Below are 24,811 nucleotides of genomic sequence, written 5' to 3'. Positions count from 1 at the left end.
GGGATGGAAGGTAGAAGGTCACCTTCAAAAGACAAGCAGTGGACATGGGCAGAAAGTTCTCCCAGGAGAAATGCCGGTGCTGAGTTGTGAGTAGTGGGGAGGTGTGGAGCAGGTGGAACCGGGAAGGCAGGACACCTTCCCACGTGTGTGCAGAGGCCCTGGGTTGGTGGAGAGCACTGTGCTGTGACACACCCCAGACTGTGACCCTGGGCAGCTCCTGTGGTGTCCCTGAGCTTCAGTGTCCTCTTCCAGGATGTGGCCAACAGACACAGTCTTGCCAGCACCTCCTGGTTGTCTGTTAGTCAAATAGGGAAACCAAGTTCAAAGTTTATGGTTTCGGTGAGGACAGTGCTGATGGCCCACCCTGGGTTCTGACGGGTCAGTTCTGCATGGAGTGAAGAACTTGACTGTGGACTTTCTAAATCCCTAAATATAATGCTGACACGGAAAGAAATTCACCTCAAAAAGTAAATTTGCTATTTTGGTAGGAAAGAGGTGGGGACGGGATGACCTACAATTTTTTTTTTTAATACTACAAAGAGAATACCGGAGGTTGGCTCATTTGCAAGGGAGGAACTCTGTTCTGGCCCCTGGTTCCAGAGGCTGGGAGGGCTGGGAAGAGGGCACTGGCGAGGGCTTCGTGGTGCTTCAACTCACAGTGGAAAGAGAAGTGGAGAGAGGAGGGGAGGTAAACCCGAGGGGCTGCCCTGCTCTACAGCCATGGGCTCCTACTGTCCCCGATTGTCCCCAATCCTTCCCTGAGAGCACTTCAGGAATTCCTCGTCACCCTTCCCTGTGCAGCATGTCCCCACGTGCTGCTGGCTCTTTCTATAAAGACACCTGTCATATTGGATTGAGGGCCCACCCTACCCCATCAATATCTCCATCTTCAAAGAGGTTCACGTTCATAGAGAACAGGACTTCCATGTAACTTCCTGAGGGACACATTCAATTCATAAGAGGGACCTCACATAATCAGTATTTTAGTGTCCATGTGATCTCCACATTCGCTCCCACCCACATCTAGGAGACCATGAACCTAAATTTAGGACATTAAAGGCATGTTTACAATTTGGATAGTTCATTTTATCAAAGGTAAAAAAAAGGTACTACCATGCTCACCTGCTGTCTCACTCACCCCAGGACCCAGCGGGGCAGGGAGAAGGGTATTTAACAAACATCACACCTGCAGTGGACTCCACACTTGTGCATTGCCTTCTTTCTGAGGGTGGCTTAATGGGAATTTTGTTTGCATCAAGATTGATTTAGAGAGTAACCAGGTGAATTTGAAAAAGCCCTTTTCACGAAGGCTTTTCATGATGCTTATAAAGCTTGTGCATATTTGTGGGTAGTTGTTAATGCTTATGAAATTGTGTGTGGGGGGGCGTGTGCACGAGTGGGTTTTATGCTCTATGGGAACAGATTTGCTTGCTCTCCTAGGTGTCTTCTCCCTGAGATTTTGTTATCTAAATGACTTAATACTCATTAAAATAAAACAAAAGATTTTAGAGGTGCAGACACCGATTTGCTTGATGACAATCACATGGTCCACTAAACACCTGGCCATAGAAAATAAAATTTTATTCTCGGTTCTCCTAATGACTACAAACTAAGGAATGACTGAATCTTGTGTGTGCTCAGAGCACAAATGAAAGCCAAAGATTGACAACAGGTCTTTTCTTCCAAATATTATGCATGTCTCTTCTCAGAGAAGAAGATACAGGAGAATAGAAGGAGAGGAGAGGGGAGAAGAGGGGGTGCTAACACACTCCCTAGGATTTGGGGAAGGTGCTGGTGTTTGTAGCAGTTTCTGTATGACAAGTATTTTGTGGAGCTCATCTCATCTTGACTATATCGTTCCTGTAAATGTAAATAGAAGAGTAAATAGAAGCTGCTGAAGTTAAGTCCTTTGCTTCTAATTATGCAAGTGGTAGGAAATGAAGACAGTTTTTGGTCAGGGAACTGCCAAACAGAAAATCCTGACCAATTTTCTCTAGACTACTGTGTGTGTGTGTATGTGTGTGTGTGTGTGTGTGTGTGTGTGTGTGTGTGTGTGTGAGTCTGTGTGTCTATGTGTATTAGAAGAGATAACGATAATAATGAGACCTTAAATAAAGGCCATTTGAAGGAAGGTTCAGAAACTTCAAAATTTTTTCCTTGATCTAAAAACTAATCTTGGGTTTCTCCTTATAAGACTTTGGTGTTTAAAAGCATGAGTTCTTAAACGGAACGAAGATTGCCTGGGTAGTGGAACAGCAAGGGGGTTCTCCAGACACAGCGAATACAAAGAATAGCTCCACTAGCCCTGAAATGTAAATAGAGATGCAGATATAATGAGAGAAGGAACAGGAGAGGTAGAGACGGCGATAGGTAGAGATGGAGAGTCATCATTAGGAACCGTCTCACCTGTCTACAGAGTCTGACACCCGGCTAGAGATCTGCAGAGTGAGTCAGCATGCTGGAGTCAGAGACCAGGACCCAGTAACTAGGAAAGCTGACCGAGTAGTTCTACTCTGAAAGCTGGCAGTCTCCAGACTCAGGAAATGCTAGTGTTTCAGTTTATGCTTGATGGCAGAAGAAACATGATGCCCTTGAAGGCCATCAGGCCACAGGAATTGTCTTTCCATGTCCTGTTCTATTTGGGCTTTGCCCTAATAGGGCTTTGCCCTGGAGGCCCACGCAGAAGGAGGGCAGTCTGCATTATTCAGTCTATCAAGGTAAATATTAATTTCATCCAAAAACTTCTCCAAAGAAGCAGTTGAGAAATGTTTGGCCAAATGTCTGGGCACCCTATGCCCAAGTCAAGTTGACACATTTGAATATTTGGGTCTTTGAAAATTCATTGTTGGGATCTGAATCCCTAATGCGATGGTATTAAGAAGTGTGGCTTTTGTGGGGTATCATTAGGTCATAAAGGCAGAGTGTTCTTATAAAAGTAATGGTCATCAGTGTCCTTAAAAATAGACCTAAGGGTTCTCATTTGTTCCTTGCAACATGTAAGGTCACAGAAGCACCATGTATAAGAAAATGAGCCCTAACCAGACGTGGCATCTGTTGGAGCCCTGATGGTGGACTGTGAGGAATTAATTGTGTGGCTCCAGAACTGTAAGGAGCTTACACAATTAATTGGTAGCTCATAAGCTACCCAGCCTAAAATATTTTGCTATAGCAGCCCCATCAGACTAAGATCTCACCTAGAATCAATCATCACAGCACTGGTGAGCTTTTTCTTTTGAAAACTGAAGTTCATTCACCTTTTTTAAAACGGATCATCACATTTGGATTTAAAAAGGAAATAGGCATAACTCAAAAATTAAGGAAAAAAATCTGACGCTATTTCTGCCACAAAGCTCTTCCCTCCTGCATATCTAATTAGATTTCTCTGAAGTTCTCCATAAGCGTCATATCCCACTGTTCCTTCCCACACGCGCGACGTGCTGAGAATGTCAGAACACTCATGTTCCCTGGGCGCCCCACGAAGCCTGCACTCATGGGGCCCCGAGCCTCTGATCATGCTGCATGCTCTGCAGGAGGTGACCTTTCCTGCCCCCTTCTCCATCCACAAGAATCTCACCAGCCTCCAAACACCACCGTGTATCATTTCTTCTACTGAAACTTCCCTGCGCTCTTGATCAACAAAATGGAACAGCCCCGCCAGGAAATGCTGCTGATGCCGCCAACACAATGTCAGTCCAGACTCTTGACCATAGCTGGGTGCATTCTCCTGTCCCACCCTCTGTGCCCTCTCAGTTTATACCCACACAGCACATTTCCTTTGGCTTGTGACAGCCCACTCCTGCCTTTTGCTTCTGCTTCTCCTTAGATGGTTTTGTATCGGCATTTGTCCCTGGGGGTGCTGGTTTCTGGGGCTCCTCAAGGCAGCCTATTTTCTCTATTTCTGCATATTCTGGATCACTGTGAATGAGACCCTCCCAGAGGGTCCAATTCCCAGCCAGACTCCCAATCACCTCCCTATGTATGGATGAATTCAGAGAACTCATCAGTCTGGTCTCCTACTATGTAATTATTTCTATCCCATTGATGGTGAGCTCTTCTTAGGTTGAAATTATATCCTATTCATCTCTGTGCCTCTTGAGGTTTCCTTACGCCTGGAATAATTTTTGTGCTTGATAAATACGTCTGATATGAATAACATTAAATGCACTTTTATCTTGAGTGTTCTCTCAACTTCTAAATTCCTGCCATCTTTGAAGAGCTAATTCTAAGATTCTTGGACCAGCACAGCTGGAAGTGATTCCCAGAGAAAGCACACACTGTTCCTTTAATGGATTGTGATCATATGCTCTGTCTCTCTTGCTGAGTTGAGAAACTCCGTGGGCGATCCTTGTTTTACTCTCTACATGTCTATGTAGTCCTTAAGAAAATGCATGTGTTAAGTGATAAGCCTGTGCTGAAAAATTGGTTCCAACTTGCTTTAACCCATACTTTGATCTGGATTCAGAAAACTCAGTTCTAACTGAAATCTAAATCCTTGCTGTCTTCTTGCCTGCTTACCAATGAGGCTGTTGTCTCTCAGGCAGTTGTGAGTATCTCTGAGCACAGAAATTTTAGTTAATCCGTTTCTGTAAACCTCGTATCTCACACGACTATGTCACTACTGAATAAGGTACAGATTGACATATCATGATGTTCTCTAAATTCTCTCTTAATTACTTGGTAATTAAGATAACTCACATTCCTGGAGGAACTTTTTGTCTGCTTCATGCTTGGTATTTTATATTTATGATCTCAGATGGCTGAGAAAGTCACCTAATCCTGCTGGGCTTTGGTCTCATCGTCTGCATAGTGGAGGAGATATGCATGCTTACCTCAAAGGGCTTCATGAGGTTAATTGAGTTAATAACTATAAGCCACTGAACTGAACACTTTGAAAGGGAGTGTTTTGTGATGAGAGCTACATCTTCATGAATCTGTTAACTTTTTAAAGCCTATGGATATTCTGCGAATAATACCTTCACATTTGAGAGAGAAATGTTAACTAAATGGACCAAATGTCAAATGTCATACCCTCTATTTGGAGATCTGACACTGGTCACTGGAGCTCCAACATGGTCATCCTTATTTTTGCTCTTTCCCTCAACTGGTCTGTTAACCAACACCAAGTCTTATCTATTGTTCATTCACTATTTTAAAAACAAACATTTTTACTCCTATACTGACCTCATCTAGGTGTAACCCCTCCTCATAATTTTGTAGACTCTTACGCTAACCCATTCACTACCTGAGGCCTCTCCTTTTCATATGATTCTCCTACAGACTGCTGGTTTCCCCAAGTAGAAAACTGGCACCCCTGTCTAAAACCACTTATTACATAGATAGGTTCTTTTTTGTTTGTGATTTTTGTCAGGACATTCAGGTAATTAAAAATCTGTCTTAAAATTATCCTGCAATTAAAAATAAAATACTTGCACCTGTTAAGTGCCAAGTATAGACACAAAAATAAGTGTGCCCTGAAAGTCCCACATCTCTTCTCTGCCTGCCCTATCCAAACACATCACTTTTGCCCAAATGGCCTCCAAAAGTCCTTCCATACCTGTTCTTTCCTCCATATGGAATGGTCCATCCACAGCTCTGAGCGCAGAGCCCACCCTTCCTCAGACCCTCAGCTCAGATTCCATCTCGTGCTTTAAAACTTCCACTTTCTCTGCTCAGATGGCATGACGCATAATATTATATGTTAAGCTTTCTCCGAGAAACAGGTTCCAAGGCTCAAGGTACCTGCATGGATTCTCTCACTCTGCCCCCTACACCGACCAGCTAGCTGTGTCCTGTCCAGGCTCTAGCTGGAGAGTGAGAGTTTGGTATCCATGAATGATAGTTCTCCCTCCCTAAAAGTGACCTCCCATCTGTGTTTACTTTTACTCTGTCTTCACAAGAAAGAGCTTTTTGAAGCATTTCCAATTGATTTTGACATCTTTGTTTCTTCCTTGTTGAGAAGATCACCTTTACCATGGTGATAGTGAAGTAGGACTGAAGAGCTAGACATCCGGGGAATTTTCAGGAAGCAGGTTGATTGGCTGTAGCCAGCTGATCCAGAGTGTGGCTCATGCCTGAAAGATTCTCTGGACAAAGAGTGCAGAAATTGTTTAAATTTTATACCGTGTGTGTATGTGTGTGTGTGTGTGTGTGTGTGTGTGTGTGTGTGTGTATGGGGCGGGGCCGGGGGGGGTGTCTTGGAGATTCACATGCTTTTTGCTCCATCCTCTAGACAAGACAGGTTTCATAAGGTTTTGTTGTTGTTATTTATTTTTTTCTGCAAACCTGGCATTTACAAAAACCAACCACAATGCTCTTCTGCAGAATTTTTTATTTTTTCCTGAGAGCTGGTATCCTGTATCTGACAAGATGAGGATATTATAAGTTACAAATATGGTGGGGGTTTCTGCTTAATTATGGTAAGGGTTTTGGGATGGGGGTGTCTGGCCTGCTTCAACAGTATTTGAGCAAAACAAAAGAAGAGGGGACTTCAAGGACATGAGTGAGGGAGCACTAGGAACTCTAAGCATGTAACTTTAAAAACACATTCTTGAATGGTTTAATTCGTAGTGTGGATGGAAAAAATTTCTAATGTCAGATTTTCTGTGTAATATATACAAATGCAAAAATGTAACCACCAACTTATATTGAGCTCTTCATTTATATTGAAACAGTTTATATTCATGGTAATACTATAAGATGGGCTCTATTTTTTACATCTTACAGAGGGGAAATGAATTTCAGAGATGTTAAATGTTAGTTCTCAAAAATATGTACTGATTCAAGTTTACTCAGGACAGAGAGTCAGATAGTTACATTGCTCATCATGACCAAGTTTTTGCCTCTGAGCTATTTGTATGATCTTTATTAACACAGTAACAATTATAGAAAAATTACTACTACTACTAATTACTAGTATCATTAATAATAATTGGTGATAGTATCCAGTGTATACAAAGTAGTTTCCATTGTGTGTGCATGCATGGCATTGGGATTTGAGCCCAGGACCTTGTGCATGCTAGACAAGTGTCTATCACTGAACTGCAAAAAAAAAAAAAAAAATTAATACATTACTTGCATGTACAACTGTCACTAATTTACATTCAGTAAAAATCATACTTTGAATTTTGCATATTGATTTGCCCAAGTTAGCAATGTGTGGCATAACACTCTCTTGGAATTCTACGCAGGGCAGTGAGCTGAGCTCCCAGTCAGCCACAGGATGTTGAGGGGAAACAATTGTACCCTACAGTGTAATGTGTGGAACACTTCGCTATAAAATAGGAATTGTATATTAATTTTGTCCATCTGTGGCTGCATGTAAGTATTCTGAGCATATTTCAGGGTAAGCTCACCTCCGAGTTTTGTAGTTTCAGGGTATTAGATACACTTTTGAGATCATGGCGGTTTTGATTTAGGATGGGTTTATTGGGCCGAAAGCTCATTGTAAACTGAGGAAGCATCTGGATGTGGATTAGATGATAGTAAGGTGTCACACCTTCCCACGTGGTGCACACAGAAGTGAAAAATGCCTTTAGTCCAGACTATCATTTCAGGGATGTCTGTAGGATGCCATTGTAAGATTGAAACTTCACATGCTGAACTCTTCCGGACCATTTGTTTGTCCAGCAATAAATCTCCTAAGGTGCTGATTCCCTCTGAGCATTGCCCTGAGGGCTGCCCTGGAGTGTAGCACAGCTGCCCTCCATGAAGGCTTCACATGGGTGTCATTTAGAGCCACCTCACCCATCTATGACACCTGTTCCAGAGGCAAGGGGCAGTTTGCCTGGGCATCCTCTGTCGATCCCCATGTTTGATGGAGGAGCAGCACCTCAGTGTGAAAGTGTGCCAACACCAAGTGTGTGTGTGTCCAGTCCTGAGCGGGCTGCTGCCCTTTCTTAACTCAGCAAGGCAGGGTTAGTTCCAGAGCAGTAACAGGAACACCAGCATGCGGTGTGCAAGGTCACCAGGACTTGTGTTGACTGATTATTATTATTATTATTTTTAAATCACTGCTGCACTTTTTTTCTTTCATTAAAATGTAAATATCTCATGAAAAACTGGACATGTCCTTAATTCTTCTTGGGGTTGAAAAGAGCACAGGTTTCCTTCAAGCACAAAAAGAACAGTAAAGACCTCTGGCAAAAAATTAGAACTGATGAATGCAAACCGCCATGATGACAGCGATTCTGGCAGCTTTCCTGAAGGAAGATGGTTCTCTCCCCCTCATTCATCTAGAACTGGTTCTGTTTTATTATTATTATTTTTTCATCCTGTATGTAGGGGAAGGGAAAATAAACAAAGAAGAATTAAGTTTGCTAAGGTGAGAAATCCTTTGTAATATTTGGGTAGAAAAATAGAGAAAGAAAAAAAATCTTACAAATGGCTCTTCCAAACCTTGTGCTGGGCCCTGAATACACCATTCTGTGGATCAGTGGTTTCCAGGGTCTGCAGCGTGGGGAGAAGAGCACTCTGGGGGCTTTAGCCCTTCCATTAAAGGGGAGAACGCATGTCTCCCTGAAAACAAGGCCTATCTGGGATTGTAGCACAGTTAGGAAAGAATATTTGCATAAATCCTACCATTGAATAGGCAAAATTATTCCTTTTCTGTAGGAATATATATATATATTTTTTTCCTGAAATAAATATAATGAAATTGACTTTTTAGCAAATGGCTACCCAGTACCTTAAAAATAAGAAGGCTGACACATTTGTTGAATATGTTTACTTAAAGATTATATACTGGTATTTTTATCTTTTTATTTCCAAAGGGATGAAAAGCAGCGGTTATCAGGACATATTCTCTGTGACAACCACCTCTGTATGTTATCCCTCCTCCTTTCAACAGCCACTTGCTTTCTTACTCTTGAAGCCAGTGTTCACGGATACTTCAGTGTGGTGTTGCCAGGGCAATTACAGATGAGCCTGACTTCCAGGCATTAGCAAACTCTTGGGAACATGAGGAGGAGAAAGCTACATTCATCAGAAATTTGTCCTGGGTATTATTAATTCTCTGTCTTACAATGATTGTGTGAGAGACATCTTGACTTCCACTTTATATATGGTGATTTTAAAAGGAGAAGTGGAACTGTATGCCACAGTCGAACAACTAACATGTTTTGGAACAACAACTCAAAGCCAGGCCACCTGTGAGTCCACACTTAGGAGGTCTCTGGTAGCTCTGGAGTCTGTGGTGGGTTCAATGGGAGGCAGCCTGTGAGCTGCTCCTAACTTATAGAACAGGAGGAAATGTTTCCCATTTTCCCAAATCCTTAACTTCTAGAAAATCTCAGTTGAACAAAGCTGTCCTGAAGCCACATTTGAGAGGGTACTCTATGTTGCAATTAAAATTGTAATTTGAGTTTCTCTTAGTACTGGACAGAATTGTTTGGGTTTCACTCCACGTCAAAATTTCAATCCCCATTGTGTTGGTATCTGGTGGTGGGACTTTGGGATGTGATTAGGACTTGGGAATGGAAGTAACACCCTCAGAAGGGAGACCCTGAAGAGCTTCCTGGCTAATCCTGCTGTGCAGGGACTCAGCAAGATGGCACTGCCATTCTTACAAGACACTAAATCTGGTGAACCTCTGGGTTTAAACTTGCCAGTCTCCAGAACTGTATGAACAAATTCTTCTTGTTTATAAACCTCCCAGGAGAAGGTGTTCTTCTGTAGCACAAAGACTATCACATGTAATATACATCAAAGGATCACTGAGCATTCATTCCATCTTCTTTATTTCCAAGGAATGAATGAAAAACAGAGATTAGCAGCACAATATGAAACAAGAAAGCGAAATGTAACCACGTACTGAGATTCAAGGGACATTGCATTGTCTATTTTCCAGGGATGGTCGTGGGCACTTTCACGTACACCATGGCTATTTATGTACTCTATAAACACTGTACCTCTAATGTGTTCACCAGAGAGGAACATTTACTCGCAAGATGGATACAGTGGATTTGTGGGCCCCACACAGGACTTTGGAATAGGAGCATTGGGATTTTAGGCTGGCTCTACCTTTCTCTTGCTATAAGCCCTTGAATAAATTAATTCCTTCAAACCGAGAGCATTGAACCATGAATGGAGCTACACAGAGGTTTCATGTGCTGTTTTCTTTAATGTCTTATTCAGTTAGTTGCTGATGAGCCTCTAGCTCATAAAATACATGCCCTAATTGTTTAAGTACTTAATCCTACATTTTTTTCTTTTTCTGCATTTTTAGCCCTTGCTAAAAATCAGTTGAACACTAAGTTTGTGATTCATAACCCATTTTTAAGCTTGGTTGGTTCCCAGTTCTCCTGACTCTTCCATTCCCCATTGATTTTCACACTTCCTGCCTTTTGTTCTGCAAAAGTGCTCGCCTGGCATGCATGCGGCCCGGGTTCAATCCTTAGCACCACATACAAACAAAGATGTTGTGTCCACCGATGATTAAAGAATAAATATTAAAGTTCTCTCTCTCTCTCTCTCTCTCTCTCTCTCTCTCTATCTCTCTCCCCCCCCCAACTCTCTCTCTTTAAAAAAAAAAAAAGTCAGTTAACCTCAGAAATTGATGTCTGGAAATAGCAGAATTCAGTTCCCAGTGGAGAGAATCAGGAAGATGTCCACAAGTCCCATTTTCCAAGAAGACATCAGAGCGTCTTAATGACTGTGGATGTAATGATGTTCTTGAAAATATAAAGGGATACCGTATGATAGACGCATCTCAACTTACTGTGTTTTAGTATATGCAAAAGCACTCGCAAATATAGACACCTATATACCAAGTGAGTAATACCATCAAGGGCCTGTGTTCCTTTTTTGTTTTAAGTATTCTTTTCTTTAATCCCCCAAAGAGCTGTTTTATCCCCCATTTTATGGATGAGAACACTGTGGCGCTGAGATGTTGACTTGGTAAATTATACACATCTGGTTTTTGATGAGGCTTTCTGGAAAGAAGCTCTGAGGTGGAGCCCTGTGTGTGCAGAGGTAGAAACACCAGCTGAGCACAGAGGTTTCAGCTGAGGCTCAGCTATTCCTACGAGGACTTCTGGAGCTGGGACGGCCCCTCCAAGCTGTCCTTAATGTGGGACTGTGGTGGGCTGTCTCTCGTCTACCATGCCTGAGTTCAAGCTCAGGTATTTTTGTCACTTCCATGGAATGAAAGTCTCCTTTGAGCTTCCTGTTACTCCTGCACAATACTCCTCAACACCATCCCCCTCTGGTTGTAGTTTTCAACCAGCCATGATGTCACTCAGCCTTGTGTGACGCTCAGGGCTCTCCATGGGATCGGACTCGTCTTGAGCTGGACACAACTGCTTCTTTTGTGTTTTTGGACATTTTATAAGATCCCAAGTGCTTAGGTCATTTTATTTTTTATTTTTTTATTTTTTTAAAGAGAGAGTGAGAGAGGAGAGAGAGAGAGAGAGAGAGAGAGAGAGAGAGAGAGAGAGAGAGAGAGAGAGAGAATTTTTAATATTTATTTTTTAGTTCTCGGCGGACACAACATCTTTGTTGGTATGTGGTGCTGAGGATCGAACCCGGGCCGCACGCATGCCAGGCGAGCGCGCTACCACTTGAGCCACATCCCCAGCCCAGGTCATTTTATTTTAATAAGCTGAGATGTATACTTAAAATATCCTTTAGATCCATCCTGGTTTTTTTTTTTTCCTGACTCTGAAGGAAACTTTGGAAGAGTAGATAAGGGAGTGATCCTCAGATAAAAGTTTGTGAGTTTGGGTTCTCAGTGGGGTTGTTCTTTGATGCTTCAACTTCCTGCCCCCCCCCCAGACTTTCCATTGTTGTCCTCTTGAGGCATTTGATGAAACACTGGATGCACTTGAAGGAAGACATGTCATCAAAAGCCCCAAGCTCCTCAGCCACGTTACCATAGAACCTTTGAAAAATATGGATTTCTCTACTCCACATCTTTTCTACTCCCATAGTTTAACAAAGTGGTTTAACAAAGTGGTTTAACAAAGTGGTTCTTTGTGAGCTAACATAGCTCAGGTGCCAGACCAGTCGTTCAGACTTCTGGCCACTGAACCTGCTAAGACCCTTCTGTGTGTAAAGCAGGCTCCATAGCACAGGACTCCTGGTGCAGCAGGCTGTCCTGTGGGTTTAGAATTTCCCCCTGGGGTTTAGAACAAAGTCAGGCATAGAAATCATATTCTATGAATATTTTTGAATGAGAAAAATTAATACAAATATTTGAGTTAATCCAGCCAAAATTTAGGAAGCCACTGCATTTGAGCAGAGAGCCCAGAAGACACAGGGGTGTAACAAGCATCACCATGTGAACAAATCAGTAAGATGTTAGTGCAGTGCAAGTTAATAGTACCTCATTAAATTTCCTGTCAGAACAACAGATAAGATACCTCATCATACTATATATTCTGACAGATGATGTTTTTTACATTCCTGGGGGAACTTCCCTGACTTTTTATCATATAGAATCCTTTATCATATAGAAAACTTGCAAGTTCTGTAAGCAGTATTTTTGTAGGATGTTTACTCTTGTAGTCATAAGTGAGACTTGTAGATTGATCTTACCTTAAATCCTATGTTTTTTTCACAAGACTCTGATTATATGAAACACAAAACAGAAAGCCAAGTAACACAAGAAGTACTAACATTTGTATTTACTTATCAATTTCCAAATAAAATATTGAATGAACTTACAGACATAGCCAGTGAGAAGATTCATATAGTATATAGGGAAAAGAAAACGTGTATTTGCTAACAAGAGTGTACAATGAATTTATTTGTGATTCAGGAAATACTTGAATCTGATCTTGCTGTCTTTAAGATAGGAAAGACTCTGTTTGTTTTCCATTAAATAGTTCTGAATAGAAAGATTGAAATAAAGAAGCTTCTTAGGGATGAGTGTTATTGATATTATTAAAATATTTTATGCCAAAGATTTAAAGCTACTTTCCTTTTGTGGTACATTGTGCAAAACATGATAAAATATGAGTAGATCTGAGTCTTCATGAAGATTTTCACAGTAAAAGAAGAAAACAAATTTATATATTTAAAAAAAGTATCTCTAGGTAAAAGCTCAAAGTCACATTTTTAAGCTTCTTAAAGAAGAGATGGTTCTGGGAGGTCCAAGGCTCTTTCATTTTGGATATATAGCTTTCTGATATGTTAGCAAATGAAAATTAACACATTAAATCTGAAGAACAAAAGGCCAGTGGATAAACCAGTGCTGCTCTGCAAGTAGAATTTCTAAGTTGAACGCATTAAAAAATATGAGTAATCTCATGAAAACGTGATACCTGGACTAGAGAAACGATGCCTATGGTCACTATCCATGATCATGAACTGTCTACCTAAGCAACTTCATTGATGGAAACAAGAAGCCAGATAAACCACTTCATGTTCAAATTCTGTGCCTCTCAACATGGCAAGTGTGCCCAAGCCTAAGAACTACTCTTATCCCAGGTACCCCGTGTGCCATCCTAGGATCAGAGTTCCTCTGGTCTGGTGCCAATTGGGTCACCAGCAAAAGGCAACAACACAAACTGTAGTCACATGGGTGAAACTGGGAATGTTTTTACTCCTTAGTGTAAATATCACTGTCTCCAGAATTTACTATGGGTACAACATTGGTAGGAAGGACTACATCAAATCTGACTTTGCACAGCTTCCAAACACAGTGATTACGCATTGATCAGGAGTGGCTTCAGGTAGAGGGAAGATAGAGATTAGGAGACAAGGCTTGAAAGTTTTTGCATAAAAACTATACTATTTTTGCTCACCTTATGTGTTGTTGGGTGGATTTTGAAAATGTGCTAATGGTGTTTATGGGAGATGATCTGTTCCTAGTCCGGTTGCCACTCTGCCCTATTTCTTCACCATCTGGGATATCTAGAGAAGGCATGATCTAGAGAAGGAGTGATCTTAGATGTCTGCTCTCTGAATTGCCCACTCCACTGTGAAGTGAGGAAGCCAGCCTGGGACCCTGGTGTGAAGAGTCAGGATAGGCGGCCTTCCTGGTACAATACCAGGTACAGCAAGAACCTACTGTTAAAAGGCTGAGATCAACATAAAATCTGCATATAGTTTAGTGTAGTGGTTTGGATATGAGTGTTGTGGGGCAGGTCACTCAGAAAACACACCAAGTTCCCGTTTTGTCCAAACTGAAGAGTCTTCATTTAGCCGGCTGGCCAGCGACTGTATCCCACAGGACCCATAACTGTCTCTGCAAGAAATAGCCCCAAGCCTGAGAATTTTAGGATATTTAAAGGCAAAGACCACATCTGGGTTGACGTAGCTGCAAGCAGACAGGTACAGAAGCTGAAATGGACAGTTAGCGAGACAATGCAATGGGTACATTGGTATTTCCCATGGGAATTTCCAGGTTGGCATAGCAGCATGCAGAAGGGTAGTGGGTCAAAGTGACCCTAGTTTAGTACAAGTTAGAGAACGGTTCCTAACATCTAGACAATCAATCCCTGACAAGGTATTTTGCCCAAGAAAAATGGAAACAAAAGAGAAAAATGTTACATTGTATTAGAATTTCTATTCTTTGTTGCCAAATATGTTATGCCAGGTAACTATTAATGGGTACAGAGGTGGGGCTTTCCCATGGGAGAAGCATTTCTTCCATCATATGGAGTCTCAGGGTAAAATGGAGTCTGTTTGGTCATTGTCCATATAGCCTGGCCCATGACAATGAGGTGATCCCCAATAAGCTCATGTGATACAAAACACAGCAATGCTCAAAGGCAAAATGAGTAGATTGGGATAACCTAATCAGTGGATTGATTTGTTTGATGGATTAATGGTTTATGAGTAATACTGAACTGAGTGGTGACTGTAGGCAGGTGGAGTGTGGCTGAAAGAAGTGGGTCACTGGAGATGTGCCCTTGGGAAGTATATCTTGTCTTGTTGGCACCTTGTGCTCTGTCTCTGCTTCCTGACCATGAGGTAGGTCCACCCTCCACCATGTTCTCCACCATGCCCTTCAGCCATGAGGCTCTGCCTCACCTCAGGCTTGGATGATGGAGTTGGCCACCCAGGGACAGAACTCCTGAATCTATGAGACCACATAAACTTTTCCTCCTCTAATGTGTTCTTGCTGGATATTTTTGTCACACTGACAGAAAGCTGTCTAGCACATTCAGGCTGTCTATCACCATGAAATATCTCACATGATTAAAGATGATATGCCAAATAAAAATTATGTATGGAGAAAAAACAAAATTTCTGGAACTTCATATTTCTATGTATTGGTTTAGAGAAGTGTTCTATAAATGTCACACATTGTATAGCAACATTAAATGCTTAAGAAACAAAATAAACTATCTACAAGTATACATTTCTAACACTATTTGTCATTCACTTTTCCAGAAAAATGGCAAATATAAGTAGATCATGAACCCCACCCTTGAGAACTGATGGTCAGGTGGAGACAGCAGACATATAAAGAGCCAGTGTAAAGAGAAGAATGTAGTTACCCCAGGGATAAGATACACAGAATGCTTTGTAGAAGCATGCAGGAGGCAAGCTTTGTCTATCCCAGTGGAGTCTGGGAGAGCTCTGTGAACAGAGAAAGAGTGGCCTAAGCACAGTGCTTTGTACCTGCCCCACTGGGACATGTTATTCACCCTCTGCCTAGAGCTCCGACTGCCTTCTCCAGCATCAAAATTGTGTCTCATTCTTTGCTGTTACCAGGCTCTAAGAGTGATCTGCTGCATTGTCTGTGTGCTCCAGAAATACTGGTTCCAACAACAAAAGAAAAAGTAAAAGAGTTGAATAGAAATTATCCAGAAGGGGAAGGAATGAGGGGCCATTCAGTTGAGGTGAGGAACAGGGAAGCAAGTCTTCAGGAAGTCAAAGAAATCAGTGGAGAGTAGCTCCTGGGCCTTTTATCACAGGATGTCAAAGGAGAAGGGGTCGGTTGTTCATATGCAATGAATAGACCTGAAGTAAAAGATTCCATACAGTTCACTCCATCCGTCCACATTGATTTTTATCCAGACATTTTCTATCGGTTTGGAGTTAAAAATCTGAGGAGCAGGGGAGGGTGAGATGATTCACGAGGAAGTAGGAAACAAGCATACGTGACGACTTGGAGATTCTGAGGCCAGGAACTGGTGGGGATCAAGTGGCTTAAGTTATGGGAGACAGATGGCGTCACTGCTAAAAACTGACAGCTTCTGGGATCCTCCCTTACCCAACCCAGCACCTGCAACCTCCCTGCAGGAAGCTGGGTAGAAATGGGCAGATGTGAGTTCCACTCAATGTGCTATTTCCATGTGCCTGAGGTTATCCATTGTTTATCTGAACTAGTCCCCCGCTTAGGGTCCTTCTGCTTTTCTCATTGAGAGTAAAATTCTCAAATTAGAAAGAAAGGAAGGAAGGAAGGAGGAAAGAAAGCAAAAGAAGAAAGAAAGAAAGAAAGAAAGAAAGAAAGAAAGAAAGAAAGAAAGAAAGAAAGAAAGAAGGAAAGGAAAGGAGAGAGAGAAGGAGGGAGGGAGGGAGGGAGGGAGGGAGGGAGGGAGAGAGCAGAAGCTTTGCAAACCCAGAGCCCACAATGTATAATGTCTTTCCTCTGCTCTTTAACTTTTCCCTATTACCTTTTCTTGACACTCATGTCAGGAAAGTAAATCTAAAGCCATGGGTATCCATAAACCAAAGTAGAATAATAAATAGGATTTCTTTGAGTTGCACATTTGCTTTTTACAATTTCATCTCAATTTTACTCATTTACTGGTTGTTTGAGAGTGATCTCCATTTCATTCAGATCCTTTTTCTATTTGTCTATGTTATTTTATAATGCTATTCAGAGATGCAGCTTTAAATGTTTATTAAAGATTTTAAAACACTCATATTGGTGTAATTTAATTGAAAAACGTTGACATTTTTCTATAAAATGAGTGAACTCTTTCCGATGATTTGTTTTCTAAAATTGCCTTTGGGGGGAAAAAAAAGAAAGCCTTTCTATTTTCCTTGCAATGCTATAATTTAAGTCAGTCCAGTGTATGTGTGATCAAATTTGTAATAATCTGTCACTAGTGGCAGAAAAGAAAATTAAAAGAACCGATTTATTTCAAAGAATGAAATGTGAGCTTTCCCCTCCCCGCCCAGAAATAGCATAACATTCTTTAATATCATTTTCGTGCTTCTACCATAGTGACAGCAAAATGCTGTTGGGCGGACTTCTTTTCTTCCCGGCATCTGCCACAGACTCAATTCCTGAAGATCTCAGGTTTTACATCTTCCATAATTCACTGCACTGTGCTTTGTGGGTGTGGCTTGTTCAAGCCTTCACCTTGACCCCACGACCTTGTGACCTTCCTCCCCCTTTCATTGGCCACTGCCCTCCTGGGGAAGAAATGAGTGAGTCCCTGCTCATGCTTTAGACAGGACATCAGCAGGTCAGAGGGTGTCGCTGGCTGTCTCCCGTGAATTAATGGACAAAGTTCTCCAGAGAAAAATTAAGCCTGAAGCTAAAGCTTTAAATAGAGAACTATAGTAGACCTCTCTACGTTATAAAAAAATGAACTGTTCATAGATGGCAGAAAATAAAGATTGGGCTGTTGTCTGACTTTGGCAGTAATTATCTGCTTACTTAGGTCAATATATATTCAGTGCTTGAGATAATTGGAGAGTTCTGAGACCTTCCCTCTGTTCTCTCTCCATAAATATCTCACACGGCTGCTGAAGGACACATATAAATGTGTCAGTTTCCTTTAGCCTTAATCCAAATGAGGAGAAATATGTCCAGGAATATAGTTTGAAGGGCAGGTGAATTAAGGTCCAGTTCAGCCTTAAAAAATAATATTTCTGTCAAGAAACAGATCTTTCCTCAATATACTCAAAGCTAAGCTTATTTATAGATTTCAGTGTCAAAGATCATATAGAAATCTCTTTAAAAACACTGGTCTCTAGTTTAATAATGTTAATTCTTGCCAAATAAAGCTTTTTCCAAATAAAAATCAAGTTGAAATCCCCCCAAAAATGTTCTCATAGAATTCGTCCATTGACGTCAAAACACATGTGCATGAACTACAATTTTTTAAAGAAAAATGAGGGAAATGTTCTTATAAAGTAATCATAATTAAAATAGTGTCAAAGTAGAAAAATAGTCCAATAGTGCATCATCCCTAGAGCAAAGTGGGGCAGGCAGTAAAACACCGTGTCTTGAATGCCTCATTTTTTTTTTTTCACTAAAAACCTAGACAAATTAAGGAAAGAGCAAGAGTACTGGGCTGGAACGTCCCAATATGCAGGAAGGAAACTAGCTCTCTGCTATACACATGGGAACCTGGGCATTTAGTGTTATGTGTAGAGAGCTCATTTCCTGCGCCTATGCCAAGACTATTACACTTGGGATGCCGATCAGACCAGCTAACTAAGCAAGCTAATGCTGATGACATCACTGCTTCTGCACTAAGATACAAATCCACTCTCTGAATGGGGACAGGAATAGAACTGAGGGTGGTGTGGGAAGGACATGGACCACTCATCCAGGCAGCCCCAAAGGACAAGAACCTGTGAAGGAGAGAATACACTGCTTAGTAAAGCACCATGAGGGTCAGAGCATCTAGGTGTCCATCATCACCCTGAACCCTTCTTAGAGTAGCTTCTGATGGCCAGTGACTTTCCCCAATAAACTGTATCTCCCCCATGCTGTCTCTGGGCACTTTCCTTGGCCCATCTGCAACCTACCCCCCTGCTCGGGCACAGATGAACTGTGGACAACACAAAGGGAAGACAGTAAAAAAAAATGGAAACAGACCCACTGGAAAATGATGATTTCGAATGTGATAGATCACAGATGTTAGGTATGGCATCAGAAGCCCAATGACAAAGATGAGATAGTTAAATATAAACTCTATCTCAGCTTTAGGCCATATTATAAAATGTAATCCAAGGATTCTTCAGGTCTTAAAAATAAACAGCAGGGGCTGGGGGTTGATCCTCAGCACCACATAAAAATGAATAAATAAAATAAAGATATTGTGTTCAACTACAATTAAAAACAGATATGATAAATAAATAAAGAGCAAGTCCTTCCAAAGTGTGAATGTATGTACAAAAATATACATATATATATATATATATTAGAATTGAAAGGGTTCCAATATATGTACATATATAAAGCATGAGGGTTGAGCAACTTTCAGTGAAGCTGGTCCAGAAAGACTTGTCTAAGCAAGTGACGTTTGAATAGAGAGTCAAATGACATGAGGGAGGAAAAAGGACAAAGCCCTGGAATCGTGATAAGCTAGGTAAGGAGTTAGACACTGTGGTTGGAGCAGTGTTGACTGATGTGAGCACACAAAGAGAAAATCTGCAGGCTTGTACCAGAACATGGGAAGCCTTTGAGATGCCGCAAATGATTTGCTTTTTATTCTAAGTATTATGAGAGACTTATTGGAGGATCATGTTATATGCAGGGTAGCATTGCAGTTTTGAAAGCTTAGTCTTGTTATTTTCTAGACAATTTGCAGAAGAATTGGGAGAGTGGAAGGGAGACAGACCACTTAGGAAACATCTGCATTTCACGAAAGCAGGAGAGGTTGAATGTGAGCTCCAGGATGCTAGCTTTGGCCAGGGGGCCGTTTGCCAGTGTGTTTTGAGGGTAGTTTCTACATGACTGCCTGGATGATTACAAGTGGCATTAGGAGAAATAGGCTTTCCACACCTTGATGGCTCTACTGCTAGGTGTTGGATCCTGTGTGGCCAGGTGTGTGATGGTGCCCTTCCCTGAAAGGATATGAAAAAGCAGGTTGGAAAGAATGTGGCAAATAAAATTACCCTTGTACAGTGAAATTTGAGATACCTATTACATTTGCTAATGAAGAACGTCATTAAGCAGTTGGATACATAAGCTCTGCAGAAAATTCTGGATAGAAAATAAATGTTGGGGAATTATGACAATATGAATGATATTCAAAGCCCTAGCGTTGTGTGATCTTAGGGAATGGAGAGGGGTGTGGAAGAAAAGTCATTCTGTAACAGTCCTGAGGCATATGAAAGTTTTCTGATGGTGCAGAGGAGGCACATCCAGCAAAAGATGGAGAAAGAGCAGCTGATGCGGAGGCAGGGAACAGGGAGCAGGGAACAGTATCCTGCCACAGCAAATTTATCTCTGCAAACTTTGGAATTAAATTGTCAATTTGAATTTTAAAAGGATGAAATTTTGATTGCAATTGCATTAAGTCTTAGGTTAATTTCTCCATGTTCATCATCCTTCCTTAGGACACTTTTTTTTAAAAAAATTGGGTAAGTTGGCTAGAACTTTCTCATAGCAAATCATTCTGGATTGGTTTTCCCGGACACACAATGTGCTCATACTTATACAGAGGTAAGACATTATTTTAATTTCAGAGGCATGGTCTTAGAATGTCTTTAAATATAAACAAGATTGGTTACATCTTTTTAACCCTATCTAGGTAGGTGTAGGTTGTGTATCATTTTCCTTTTTAAAGATCTATTATTATTATTATTATTAGTGATATTTCCATTTTCCTCATTTTTAAATTTTTTTTGTTCATTCCTAAGTCAATTTAGCTAATAGCTAATCAGCTGGATGTAAATTTGTCCTCAGAGTTGCTAAGTAGGCAACTTTAGGGTTACAAACTTTCACAGTTCGTGTGGGACTGAAGAGTTTCCTGGGATGCTGGGATTCTCAAGGCTTAAAGTGGGGCAAATCGATCAGTCACAAGTGCAGCACCTGTCGTTATGTACCATACATAATACCCAATATGATAATAAATGGCTGTGGTGGTTCAAGGATTTATTATACTGTGCATTATGTCATTATCTTAGGGTGTACTCCTTGAACCTACTAAGAAACCAGAATGGTAACTGTAAAACAACCTCAGTTGGGTCCTTTGGAAGGTGTTCCAGAAGGCGCCATTGTTATAGAAGAAAGCTCCATGCGAGTCACTGTCCCTGCATACCTTCCAGTGGGACAAGATGTGGATGTAGACAACAGTGAGAACGATGATCCTGCACCTGTGGAAGGCTACGCTAATATCCATGCTTTTTGTTTTTCTTAGATTTTAATGAAAAACTTAAAAACAAAAATTAAAATCAGTCTGTTGTATATAACATATGTGTGCAGAAGGCCATATCCTCTGGCTTGGAGAGCACATGAGAAACCCTTTCTGAGAATATTTTGTCTTCATTAAAACAGCACACAGTGAATTTACACAAACTAAAGTGGCTACAATGTCACTAGTGATATGATTTTGCCTGACCACATATTTATGTGGTCTATTGTAGACCAAAATGTCATCACGGGTACGTGACCATACATCTAGAAGTATTTTGTATGTACAAGGAAGTTCTTCAAGGATGCTCAGTGTTACCTACTGTGTTGTCAAGACCCAAACTGAAAACAACCTAAAGTCATCAGGAAAGAACTGAAAAGTCACAAAACATAATATGTTCATTCAAACTGTTTTGAATGTTTAATTGTTAAGTGAGTATATTAAAAGGAGTATATTTGGAAAAACATTTGGAGTATTAGGTTGGGCAATCTAAAAAGATAATTACATAGGAAATCAGTTCTTGTGCTGACATGATGGAGAGTTGGGCCAACTTTTTTTTATAGAAGTTGCAGAGTTTCTGGTCTAATCTATTGGTCTTTGATACACTTTGAGTTGCTTTTGTGCATGGTGAGAGATAGGGTCAAATTTCTTTCTTTTACTGTGATGGCTTAGATATGAAGTGTCTCTAAAAGCTCATTTTGAGACAGTGCAAGAACATTTAGTGGTGAAATGGTTGCGTTATAAGAGTTGTAACCTAGTCAGTGCATTAATCCCATGGAAGGGATTAACTGAGAAATAACTGCAGTCAGGTAGCGTGTAAGTGGATGAAGTGGACAACTGGGGGCAGGACTTCGGGATTCGTATCTTGTCCTTGCTGAGCACAGTGCGCTCTCTCTCTCTTCCTCTGATTCCTGGTGCCATGTTCCCAGTGCTTCCTCAGCCACACACTTCCACCATTTATCCTCTGCCTCACCAAGGAGTGGAGTTGGCTGTTCATGGACTGACACCTCTGAAACTGTGAGCCCCTAAATAAACTTTTTCTTCCCTAAAATTGTTCTCGTTAGGTCTCTTGGTCACAGCTGACTAACACCTGTGTAAGGATTTCCAGTTTTCCCTTCTTTCTTTCCTCCTAGTATGTTTTTGGCACCTTTGTCTAGGAAGAGCTGACTCTCCTTACGTGTGTCTGTCTCTGTGTGTTCTATTCTATCCCCTTGGTCTTTATGACTGTTTTGGTGCCAATTCCGCACTGTGTTTGTTACTGTAGCCCTGTCCTACGCCGTGAGATCTGGTGTTGTAACGCTTCCTGCTTCACTTTTCTCACTAAGAATTGCTTTGTCTACTCTGGGTCTCTTAGTTTTCCAAATGAATTTTATAACTGCCTTTTCTAGTTATGTGAAGAATGACATTGGACTTTTGATGGGAATTGCATGGAATCTGTGTAGACCTTTTGGTAGTATGGCCATTTTGAAAATATTAACTTTCCTATCCCAGAACATGAGAGGTTGTTCCATCTTCTAAGGTCTTCTTCAATTTATTTTTTTCATGTTCTATAGTTTTTATTACAGAGGTCCTTCACCTCTTTTATCATATTGAATCTCAAGCTTTTTTTTTTTTTTTGAGGCTCTTGTGAAAGGGATAGTTTTCCTAATTTCTTTTTCATCAGATTAATCACTTAAATATAGAAACACAATTATTTTTAAGTGTTGACCTTGTGTCCTGCTACTTTGCAGTGTTCATTGATGAGCTCTAGACACTCTGGTGGAGCTTCTTTTAATCTTCTCAATATAGGATCATGTCATCAGCAAACAGAGATAATTTGAGTCCTGCTATTTGTATTCATTTAATTTCCTTCCTTTGCTTGATTGCTCTGGCCAGAGTTTGAAGGATTATAGTGAATAGAAATGGTAAAAGTGGGTATCCTTGTCATGTTCCTGTTTTTAAGGAAAATATTTTCAGTTTTTTTTTCTATACAATATAGTGTTGGCCTGGGGCTAATCATATATAGGCTTTACAATGTTGAAGTAATTTCTTCTATCCCTGGTTTTTCTAGTGTTTTATACGTGAATGGGTACTGTACTTTGCCCAATGCTTTTTCTGCAACTGTTGAGGTAATTATGTGATTCTTGATTTTTACTCTATTTATGTGGTGAATTACATTTATTGATTTCCATATGTTGAACCAACCTTGCATCTCTGGGATTAAATCCACCCAATCATGGTACACATTTTTTTAATTTTTTAAATTTGTTTTAATTAATTATTCATGACAGTAGAATGCACTTATATATGATGTATCATACATATATGGGATATAATTTCTCATTTTCTGAGTGTACATATTGTAGAATCACATTGGTCATAAAGTCACATACATACATACATTAATAATGACTGTTTCATTCTACTATATGTGCTTTTGTATGTGGTTTTCAGTGTTTTATTAATATATTTTGCATCTATGTTCATCAGTGATATTGGCCTGAAGTTTTTTCCTTGATAGATGTTCATTTTTCCTTGTTAGAGCTTCATCTTCTTTTGGTATCAGGGTGATACTGGCTTTGTGGAATGAGTTTAATAGTGTTTCCTCCTTTTTTATCTCATGAAATAACTCATTGGTTATTTCTCTTTAAAGGTCTGGTAAAACTCAACTGAGAATCCATCCAGTCCTGGGCTTTTCTTTTTTGGAAGGATTTTGCTATCTGTTTCAGTTTCATCTGTGCCACCTGCTCCTCAGATAGGACATTAATATCCAGATTATACCAAGGACTCAAAAACTTGACAAAAGTAACAACAACATCGATAATTCAATTGATAAATGGGCAAAAGAACCAAACAGTCACTGCTCAAAGGAAGAACTATAAATGGTCAACAGATGTATGGAAACAGGTTCAGCATCTCTAGCAATTCGGGAAACGCAAACCAAAGCTACATGGAGATTTCGTGTCACTTCAGTCAGAATGACAATTATCAAGACTACAAATAATAATAAATGTTGGTGAAGATGTGGGGAGAAATGTTCACTTGTGTTATCTCTATACTGGAAAAACCTCAGAAGGGAGCCACCATAGAGCCCAGCTCTCCCACTCCTCAGTATCTACCCAGAAGATCTGAAATCAACACACGACAGTGATGCAGCCACATCAGTATTTGTAACTGCACAATCCATAATACCAAGCTACTGAGACAACCTAGGTGCCCTTTAACAGGTGACTAGATAAAGACAATGTGGTATATATACACAATGGAGCATCATTCAGCCATAAAAAGAATGAAATTATGGCATTTGCTGGTAAATTGATGAAACTGGCAACTTCCATACTAAGTGGAATAAGCCAGTCCCAGAATCTCAAAGGTCAAATGTTTCCTCTGATATGTGGAAGCTAACCTAAAATAAGGGTGGAGAGGAATGAATAGAAAGAAAGAAAGAGAGAGAAAGAAAAAAAAGAGGGAAAGGGAATTTCACCAAAATAGAGGAAAGATCAGTAGATTAGACAAAGGGGATTGAGGAGGAAGAAGAAGGGGTGGGAAAGAGGAGAACGTGGTGTGAATTTGACCAAACTTTCACATGTGCATTCCCAGAAGGCACTGTGGGCCCCGACATCAGGTGTATCCACAGGACATTAATTTAAAAATTAAAAAAAATAAACGGTAAATAGATTGAAGCAGGGTAGTAGTGGAGACTGAATTGGAGCATGTTGTGTTTCAACCTTTTGTGATTATCTTAGGTGTACCTGGTGTTTTATAAATATAATGAAAAGGAATAAAAAATTAGAAAAAAACAGAATGATATAATTCAAAAACAAATCCCCCAGAAAGTA

This window comes from Ictidomys tridecemlineatus, chromosome 12 (genome assembly GCF_052094955.1).
Source record: "Ictidomys tridecemlineatus isolate mIctTri1 chromosome 12, mIctTri1.hap1, whole genome shotgun sequence".
Lineage (NCBI taxonomy): Eukaryota > Metazoa > Chordata > Mammalia > Rodentia > Sciuridae > Ictidomys > Ictidomys tridecemlineatus.
This window is presented reverse-complemented; position numbering follows the sequence as displayed.